This window comes from Manis javanica, chromosome 2 (genome assembly GCF_040802235.1).
Source record: "Manis javanica isolate MJ-LG chromosome 2, MJ_LKY, whole genome shotgun sequence".
NCBI lineage: Eukaryota > Metazoa > Chordata > Mammalia > Pholidota > Manidae > Manis > Manis javanica.
Genome location: NC_133157.1, coordinates 13229908 through 13241461, shown reverse-complemented (window position 1 = coordinate 13241461; position 11554 = coordinate 13229908).

Below are 11554 nucleotides of genomic sequence, written 5' to 3'. Positions count from 1 at the left end.
AGAGGGTGGCAGGGGCCTGGCCTGCTAGCCACACCCCTTCCCCAAACCTCCTCGCTGGGCTCGCTGCGACGCCGCGGAGACCCGCCCCACGGCCCTCGCGCCTGAAGGGGGCGGAGGAAAGGGCTGACGCGCAAGCGCAGTAGGGTGTCCTCGGCTCCTGGGCAAGTCACTGCGCAGGGTCGCGTAGAACCAGCTGAGGTACGTCTTTCTGTACGCGGGCTATCGCTCAAAGGGCTTTTTACTATTTTAAATGCCAGCAACTAGTTCTTACTGGATCCAAACTGTACGCCAGTCACTGTGTTAAGCACACATTTACTGCATTCATTCAACATGTATGTATAAACGGTTTGTACATAGCGATGAAAAGGTATGAGCGGTGAACAAGGTCCAACAAGCCCAGGGGGAACATATCCTCAATTTATGGATTGCGAAACTGAGGCTCAGATTGGTCAAATCACTTATCCAAGATCATTAAGCTAGCAAGTGGCACCTTCTGCCCTATGTTTCACCTCTGTCCCTTACAACCTTGCCTTTGACAAGAGGAGAGAGATTGTGACCACATTTTTCACAAATTGTCCACCACCTCACACCTTCCAAATTGGTCGACTAGCATCACCATCCCAGAAAGTTTAGCGTTCCTCTGTACGAAGCCCATCATTTTTCGTGGGCCATGGGTACTTTCACCTTGTGCTCGTGGAGATACATAAACATTTTAAGTATCTATAACAACGTAAGTATAAACATAATGCACATATGTATATATATTTGCTGTTTGACAGCTGCATTGGTATAGAGATAAATACATTACTGTAGTACAACAAAACATTTTCTTCCATCTAAAAGTTCATTTTTCTCTTGAGATTTTAAAAGAACTTTTTTGTGGGCCCTTAAGAGGACTGCGGGCCTTGGCACTGTGTCTGCTGTGACTAGTGGATACGACCACTCTGCATCAATTCCCCAAAATGAAGTTCAAGCTGGTTCTTGGCATTCAAGACCTTTCTTTGGATGGTTCTGCCATGGGCAAGTGAGATTTCATTGGAAAACTGTATGGCAGTTTACAGATCTTTTATTTTCAGAGCTGGGTAGGAATGGGGACCTTATCTGCAACTTAACTAAATCATATGCCATTGCGCATGTCGCTTGCTCAGATCCTGTCTTTTCTGCAAAATAAGGATATCTATTTAACATGGGTCCTTGTGAAAACTAAACGAGATAATACATACAAAATATTTAGCATACTAGAACTTAATTCACAGGAATTTTTATCATGGTTTTACATGATAATCCAATATAAGGTAATATTGAAATCCCAGCCCTATAGGTCAATGCTTCTATTCCTCTATTCTTTAATTCTAACAAGTACAGTTTGTGGTCACAATATACATTTCTAAAATCAAGAAACTTGCCTGTGCTAAATGAAGAAGAAAGCTGGGAACTAATTGCCATTAGTTGTCCAGCTGTGAACTTAGGCCTGGCTAGAAAATATCTTTACATCTAATTATCACCTGAATTGAAATTTTAATGATAGCTTACTAATGCTTATTAAACACTTATTATGTGCCAGGAACTGTCCTAAGATTCATGCATATTTCTTATTTAATCCCTACACATCCCCATGATGTTAGTACTATATCCACCCCATTTTATGAAAGAGAAAACTGAGTGACATACAGGTCTAAAATCATATATGTAAAACTTAGCAGTGCTCAAGCACAAATGACTTCAGAGCTCCCATTCCCAAGCACCTCTCTATACTTCATCCCTCATTTGCAATTGCAGCACCTTAAATGTAGATTCTTAACTGTAAATCTAGGTCAAAGATATTACATTTGATGCAGCACTGAAGGGAAACACTGTTGTGAATGCAGAGTGCCTGTCACAGACTAAGCAATGTAACTAAAGGCTGTAGAAATGGTCAATTCTTGAAAAAGTCACAGAATTTTCAAAGTTAGGAGAGACTGTGGGTGACCAGTTGCAGCATGATTAAGAGCTGTCTATTGGATGCCAAACGTCTGTCATGGTTTCTAGTTAACTTTTTTAAAAAGCTGTTTATGCCTGGCAGAGAAAGACAAATACCATATGATTTCACTTATTTGTGGAATATAAAAACAGAGCAAAACAGAATAAGCAAAACAGCAGTAGACTCACAGACACTGAGAAGTGACTAGTGGTTACTAAGGGGGAGAAGATGGGATGGATGCGGAAAGAGTGTAAAGGGTATAAGGGGGCACAATAATTTGCAATCACAATATAAGTTGGTCACAGGGATGGTAGTATAGCATGGAGAATATAGTCAATGATTCTGTAGCATCTTTGTTGATGGATAGTAACCACACTAGAGGGGGTGAGGATTTAATAATATGGGTAACTGTTGAACCACTGTATTGTACATTTGAAACCAATATAAGATTGTATATCAACAGTACTTCAGTTTAGAACAGCACATTAGAGCACATGGACCTAACAGACATCTATAGAACTCTCCACCCAAAAGCAGCAGGATACACATTCTTCTCAAGTGCACATGGAACATTTTCAAGAATAGATCATATACTAGGCCACAAAAAGAGCCTCAGTAAATTAAAAAAAGATTGAAATTGTACCAACCAGTTTCTCAGACCACAAGCGTATGAAACTAGAAATAAATTATGCAAAGAAAACAAAAAGCCTACAAACACATGGAGGCTTAACAACATACTCCTAAATAACCAATGGGTCAATGATCAGATAAAAACAGAGATCAAGCAATATATAGAGACAAATGACAACAATAATTCAACAATGCAAAATCTGTGGGATGCAACGAAGGCCATGCTAACAGGGAAGTATATTGTAATACAGGCCTACCTCAGGAAGAACAATTCAATATGAGCAGTCTAAACTCACAATTAATGAAACTAGAAAAAGAAGAACAAATGAGGCCCAAAGTCAGTAGAAGGAGGGACATAATAAAGATTAGAGCATAAATAAATAAAATTGAGAAGAATAAAATATTAGAAGGAATCAATGAAAGCAGGAGCTGGTTCTTAGAGAAAATAAACAAAATAGATAAACCCCTAGCCAGACTTACCAAGAAAAAAAGTGAGTCTACATATGTAAATACAATCAGAAATGAGAAAGGAAAAATCACTGCATATGCCACAGAAACACAAAGAATTATGAGAGAATACTATGAAAAATTATATGGTAACAAACGGTAACCTAGAAGAAATGGACAACTTTCTAGAAAAATACAACCTTCCAAGGCTGACCCAGAAAGAAACAGAAAATCTGAACAAACCAATTACCAGCAACGAAATTGAACTGGTAATCAAAAAACTACCTAAGAACGAAACTCCTTGACCAGATGGCTTCACCACTGAATTTTATCAAACATTTAGTAAAGACCTAATACCCATACTCCTTAAAGTTTTCCAAAAAGTAGAAGAGAAGGGAATCCTTCCAAACTCATTCTATGAGGCCAGCATCACCCTAATACCAAAACCAGGCAAAGACACCACAAAAAAAGAAAATTACAGACCAATATCCCTGATGAACAGAGATGCAAAAATAGTCAACAAAATAATTAGCAAAACGAATTAAAAAATACATCAAAAAGATCATCCATCATGATCAAGAGGGATTCATCCCAGGGATGCAAGGATGGTGCAACATTTGAAAATCCATCAACATCATCCACCACATCAACAGAAAGAAGGATAAAAACCACATGATCATCTTCATAGATGCCAAAAAAGCATTTGACAAAATTCAATATCCATTCATGATAAAAACTCTCAACAAAATGGGTATAGAGGGCAAGAACCTCAACACAATAAAGGCCATATATGACAAACCCACAGCCAACATACTTAAAAGTGAGAAGCTGAAGCCTTTCCTTTAAGATCAGGAACAAGACAAGGATGCCCACTCCACTTTTATTGAACATAGTTCTGGAGGTCCTCGCCACGGCAATCAGACAACACAAAGAAATAAAAGGCATCCAGATTGGTAAAGAAGAAGTTGAACTGTCACTGTTTGCAGATGACTTGATATTGTACATAAAAAAAACCCTAAATAATCCACTCCAAGACTACTAGATCTAATATCTGAATTCAGCAATGTGGCAGGATACAAAATTGATACACAGAAATCTGTTGTACTCCTATACACTAATGATGAACTAATTGCACCAAAAAGAATAAAATACTTAGGAATAAACCTAACCAAGGAAGGGAAAGACCTATACACTGAAAACTACAAGACACTTATGAGAGAAATTAAAGAAGATACTAATAAATGGAAACACATCCTGTGCTCATAGATAGGAAGAATAATTTCAAAATAGGCATCCTGCCTAAAGCAATCTACAGATTCAATGCAATCCCTATCAAAATACCAACAGCATTCTTCAACGAACTATAGAAAATAATTCTAAAATTCGTATGGAACCACAAAAGACCCTCATAGCAATCCTGAGAAGGAAGAATAAATCAGGGGGGATCTCGCTTCCCAACTTCAAGCTCTACTACAAAGCCACCGTAATCAAGACAAATTGATACTGGCACAAGAACAGACCCATAGACCAGTGGAACAGACTAGAGAGCCCAGATATAAACCCAAGTATATATGGTCAATTAATATATGATAAAGGAGCCATGGACATACAATGGCGAAATGACTGCTTCTTCAACAGCTGGTGTTGGCAAAACTGGACAGCTACATGTGAGAGAATGAAACTGAATTATTGTTTAACCCCATACACAAAAGTAAACTCAAAGTAGATCAAAGACCTGAATGTAAGTGATGAGACCATAAAACTCTTAGAAGAAAACATAGGCAAAACTCTCTTGAATATAAACATGAACAACTTCTTCATGAACATATCTCCATGGCAAGGGAAACAAAAGCAAAAATGAGCAAGTGGGACTACATCAAACTAAAAAGCTTCTGTACAGCAAAGGACACCATCAGCAGAACAAAAAGGCATCCTAAAGTATAGGAGAATATATTCATAAATGATATTTCTGATAAGGGGGTTGACATCCAAAATATACAAAGAGCTCATGCACCTCAACAAACAAAAAAGCAAATAATCCAATTTAAAAAATGGGCAGAGGATCTGAACAGTCACTTCTCCAAAGAAGAAATTCAGATGGCCAACAGGCACATGAAAAGATGCTCCACATCACTAATCATCAGGGAAATGTAAATTAAAGCCACAATGAGATATCACCTCACACCGGTAAGGATGGCCAGCATCGAAAAGACTAGGAACAACAAATGCTGGTGAGGATGTGGAGTAAGGGGAACCTGCCTGCACTGCTGGTGGGAATGTAAGCTAGTTCAACCATTGTGGAAAGCAATATGGAGGTTCCTCAAAAAACTAAAAATAGAAATACCATTTGACCTGGGTATTCCACTCCTAGGAATTTACCCAAAGAATACAACTTCTCAGATTCAAAAAGACATATGCACCCCTATGTTTATCTCAGCACTTTTTACAATAGCCAAGGTATGGAAGCAACCTAAGTGTCCATCAGTAGATGAATGGATAAAGAAGATGTGGTACATATACACAATGGAATACTATTCAGCCATAAGAAAGAAACAAATCCTACCATTTGCAACAACATGGATGGAGCTGGAGGACATTATGCTCAGTATAATAAACCAGGCAGAGAAAGACAAATGCCAAATGATTTCCCTCATTTGTGGAGTATAACAATGAAGCAAAACTGAAAGAACAAAATAGCAGCAGACTCAGAGACTCCAAGAAGGAACTAGTGGTTACCAAAGCGGAGGGGTGTGGGAGGGCGGGTGGGGAGGGAGGGAGAAGAGGATTGAGGCATATTATGATTGGCACACATGGTGTGGGGGAATCAGGGGGAAGACAGTGTAGCACAGAGAAGGCAAATAGTGACTCTGTGGCATCTTACTACACTGATGGGCAGTGACTGCAATGGGGTATGGGAGGACACGATAATGGGGGTGAATGTAGGAACCAGATTGTTTTTTCATGTGAAACTTTCATAAGAGTGTGTATCAATAATACCTTAATAAAGAGAACACTTCAGTTTGAAAAAAAGCTGATTATAAGAAAAGACATGTATACACAAAATTTTGCAGCACTGTTTATAATAGCAAGCGACTAGAGACAAACTATCTCTAGAGAGCTGTTATTAATTTTAGTGTATTTGTATTGTGGAATATATGCAGCAATTAAAAAAATGAGGCACATGTATATTTCCTGATATAGAACAATCTCTAAGAAATAGTTCAAATGAAAAACAAGATGCAGAAAATGAGTATGCCAACACTTGTTAAACTTTAAAAGTAAGGGGAGATAGACATATATGTTTGTGTAACTGCACATCAAATGGGATTTTTCCTATTTTCCTGAAACTGCTGCCAAGGCCCAAATCTGAAAACAGAAAGTCCGCAAGGAACCTATATTCTACATTTAAAGAATTGCCAGTGATTGAGACCAGCTATCTTCCAGAGAAGGCATTTGTAGAGCTATTGTTCAAGAAACCAGCATTTCCACCAACTGCTGCCTCCATTCCACCACTCCCAACCCACTTCCCATTCCCAACCCTTTCCCCACATCCAGACCATCACCACTAATCAGTGGAAAGAAAGACTGAAGAAATGGGAAGGAAAATGCAGTGTTCTGGAAAGAGACCCACCCGTTCCTCTCCCTTCATGGTAGGTTGTATCCCTTCCTTGAGGCAAGGAAGGAGGGCTCCAAGAGAATCACTAGTGAAAATTGGGTATGCCTACAGGAAGAAAAGAGTGGCGGCCCTCCAGATAATCTGTTTTGGAATGGACTTACTGATATGCTCTGTCCCATGGCATCCTAAGCAAAGGAATATACAGATGGGAAGTCAGTGCTTTGGATGGCATGGTGGAGGGCTCTACATGGAGAGTGGCTGAGACTGCCAAGCTCACACACACCTTGATTTCCCAGTCCTAGACTGGAGCACAGCAAAGAGATGGTCATCATTGTACTGTCACGTGAATGACAAGCTAGCTGCCAGATGGAACATAGACTAAATGTATGAGGTGTTACCCATTCCTAGGGTACATGCATGTTTCAAGGTACTGATTTTTGTCCTAGCCGCCTGTTCTTTTTTCATTTCTACCTGCTCATATTTTTATAATTTCTTTTGTGAAAAATAGATGTTATTCTATCCTTTATCTTTTAACAGAGCCTAAACACTTAAAGTCATTTTCAGGTCTCTATTGTGTTTATTTAAACCAAATTAATGCATCTCCTTACTGGTTTTATAGATTTAATTTTATTTAATTTTCCTCATGTTTTAGAATTTTGGTGCATTGGCTTACCTTGGATTGTAGATTTTTTTTACTGTCTCTCTCTACATTTACCCTTTTTTGTCTAGTGGTTTTGGAATTGCTACCAATCCATAACCAGATATTAAAATATTGGTATCCCAATTCCTGAGGTAATACTGAAGATCCAGCAGAACCAATACAATTTATATTCTCAATTTTGTCACCATGTGCATGTGCTACTTACTTTAAAAAACTAATACATTTCTAAGTGTAGTTGATTAACCTTCAGTGATACATAATTCAGTTAATTAAAAACAAACTATCAAAAAATACTGACTTAACCAAAAAAGAAATAGTAATTGATATTCTTCAAAACTAAGCAGGTTGACAAAGAAGTCAAAACCAGGAGCATGAGACTCTTTGGGCTCTGGGTGTGAAAAAGGATTAGATGCAAATTTATGATACAAAAGAAGAAAATGATGCCTAAATGGAAGGATAAGCACATGCTACATTCAATTGTGTTCATTAGACTGTCCCCCCCTGCAACATACTCATACACCTTATAGCAACTCCCCAAAACATAACCCCCTGGAGTCACAATTTATGAGGGCATGACTTCTAAAGGTGACCCGCGACAACAATAACAAAAATTACATAAAGTGAAAAGTGTAGTTGAAAATTTCTCAGGAAGGCTCCATACTGGAGTCTAACTTAGTATCTCTTAGACTGGATCTGATAGCTATTTCTTTAACTGACAACCAGAAGTGGGTGATATAGATCTAGAGGCCATGCATGAAAAAAAAATTGCATCTTTGAACTTCAGAGTCATACTCAGTGTAGCAAAATGACCACACCGTGAGATCTGCGTGAAAACTGAGATCTAAGAAAATGGCAGATTCAGCTCTTTCATCACAGGCTTACTCCAAGGCATGCACTTATTTAGAAAAAGGGAGGGCAGAGAAGAATTTGGCTTTTTTTATTGCTTAGTTTGACCTTGTACGTTTAGTTGAAGTTATGGAATGTAAAAGCATGTATAACCTGATACAATTGTGTTAAGTTGATGGTGATGCTCCCATGACACAGATATGGCATGAGCTGTCAAAAACTGACATTTTACACTCCTTGCAAGCTAACAACTTAGCCTAACTCAGTTTCATGGATATAAGCAGGAGACATGAGACTTCTGGGTCAGAGACAAAGGACTTAATTTGCAGCAGGGCAAGCAGCATAAGCTGCTTATTTGTATCAGCATATTTGTATCAGTTTCTGTATGTCTGAACAGTGTGTGACAAGAAAGGAACCCTGAGCTTAGGAAAACCAAATCTTTTATGGTGGGGAATAAGCATTTCTGCCTCTGTTTTGGAGGGGAACACCAGCTCAAGGTTCCTCTACAAACATCCTTTAAAAGATCATCTGGCACAAATGACAGTGCTGGCAAGATGTACAGAAATACAAGAGACCCATGGAGGGTGTCTCCCAACAGGGGCAAGATTTTATCATGTGGTATTGTATTACCTTTGGTGGAAGAGGGCAATGAGTGAATGGTATGCTATAGAGGAAAGCACATGGTTTTGAGAGTCATGGTGACCTTATCTCCATTTCTAGCAAACTTTTTATTAGCTATGGGACCTTAGTCAAGTTATTTAACTTCTCTGAGCCTCAACTATATAATGGAATAATAGATCTTCTGCCATAGAATTGATTTTTAGATCAACTGAGAAATTGTAACTGAGTATCTGGCACAGTATATGGAATATTCTAAGCATTCAAAAAATGCTCGATCCTTTTCTATCTCTCCCTCATTCACTGATTCTCTCTTACGTGTGAATTGGGTACACAGGTAGGTCTCTGCCAGAGCCCATCCTGCAGACTTGAAAGTAACATCTTGGGTCCGTACTTGTATTAGTTAGAATACATGGGTTCAGATGCTATAACTAAGGGAACCAAAAATGATAGAGGCTTTCACAAGCTAAGTGTTTACTCCTCTCTCATATAGAGGTCAGGATAGGTAGTTAAGGGATGATTGACAGCCTAAAGGTGGTAATTTTTAAGCTCTTCCTTGGTTGTTGCCCTGACACACAAAAAACAAAACTTGCATCTCATGGTTCAAAATGCATAACCCAGCTTCCACCATCATGTCCCATCCCAGTCAGCAAGTGCCTTCCCTTTGATGTATGATCGATCCAGAAGATGTGTTAATCACTTGTGCTCATATCCCACTGATGAGTCATGTGGCCACACCTAGCTGCAAGGGAGGCTGGGAAATTTAGTCTTTATTCTGAGGAGGATTATTATTATTAGAGGGGGAAAAGAACAGATATTAAGAAACAACTAAAAAAAAAAAAAGAAACAACTAGCCATTTTTGCCACACCATCCTTCTTTACTTAGGAGTGGGCTTAGAGCTTGAAGGCCTAGGAGAGCTGGTGTTACACTCTGAAGTCACCAAAGTGAGGACTGGAACCTTCAATAGACCATGAAACTTTCCCACCAGTGTAATTCCCTCAGGATGCCCATATGGAGTTTTCTGGGGCAACACCAAGTAAACAGCATCCCATTTGCCTTGCCTGAATTCTGAAAAAGTTGAGGAACAAAACAGAAAGAAGCAGAGGGAGGCCAAAAGATCACCTTTAGAGGGTGGAGCCAAGATGGTGGGGTGAGTAGAGCAGTGGAAATCTCCTCCCAAAACCATATATATTTCTGAAAATACAACAAATACAATTATCCCTAAAAGACAGACCAGAAGATACAGGACAACATCCAGGCTACATCCACACCTGCAAGAACCCAGCGCCTCGTGAAGGGGGTAAGATACAAGCCTTGGCCCAGCAGGACCCAAGTGCCCCTCACCCCAGCTCCAGGCGGGAGGAGAGGAGTGGGAGTGGGGAGGGAGAGGGAGCCCAGGACTGCTAAATTCCCAGCCCTAGCCATCCGCACTGGAGTGCAGACACACAGTGCGTGGAGTGCTGGGTACTAGGGAAATGGGAAAGTAAAGCCTGCGAGTGGGTCCCTGCAACTGATGCCCCTGGGACAAAAGAAAAGCGAGTGCCCTTTGAAAATTTTAAAAGGACAGGGGCCTCACAGATGGACAGAAGTGCCTCGGCACAATCAGCCCAGTAACTGGGAATCCCAGGGAACGCTGGGCACCCCAACCCCCTGGGTGGCAGCACAGCTCAGAGGCCCCTCATGTGATAAACAGCCTCCCACCTGTTCCCTCTTCAGCGCGACTCCACCATAGCAGCAGAGGCCACACCCACAGCAACCAGGCAGAGCCTCTTCCACAGCTGCCAGACAAGAATCAGACACCCCATCTGCAAGCAGCTGCCCAGCACAAGCCGCTAGGGGTTGCTGTTCTCCCAGGAAAGGAAGGCCACAAACTAGCAAGAAGGGACATTCTCCCAGCCGATACATGCACCAGCTCCTCACAACTACCTCTATCACCATGAAAAGGCAGAAGAATTTGATCCAGACCAGACTAACAGAGACAACCCCTGAGAAGGAGATAAACCTAACCAATCTCCCTGAAAAAGAATTCAAAATAAAGGTCATAACCATGCTGATGGATCTTCAGAGAAATATGCAAGAGCTAAGGGATGAAGTCCAGAAGGAGATTACAGAAATGAAACAATCTCTGGAAGGACTTAAGAGCAGACTGAATGAGGTGCAAGAGGCCATTCATGGAATAGAAATAAGAGAATAGGAATGCAGAGAATCTGATGCAGAGAGAGATAAAAGGATCTCCAGGAATGAAAGAATATTAAGAGAAATATGTAACCAATCCAAATGGAACAGTATCTGCATTATAGGGGTACCAGAAGAAGAAGAGAGAGAAAAAGGGATAGAAAGTGTATTTGAAGAAATAATTGCTGAAAACTTCCCCAAACTGGGGGAGGAAATAATCACTCAGACCACAGAAGTACACAGAACTCCCAACAGAAGGGACCCAAGGAGGATAACACCAAGACACATAATAATTAAAATGGCAAAGATCAAGGACAAGGACAGAGTTTGAATGGCAGCTAGAGAGAGAATAAAAAGCTTAACTACAAAGGAAAACCCATCAGGCTATCATCAGACTTCTCAACAGAAACCTTACAGGCCAGAAGAGAATGGCATGATATATTTAATGCAATGAAACAGAAGGGCCTTGAACCAAGAATATGTATCCAGCATGATTATCATTTAAATATGAAGGAGGGATTAAACAATTCCCAGACAAGCAAAAGTTGAGGGAATTTGCCTCCCACAGACCACCTCTACACGGTATTTTAGAGGGACTGC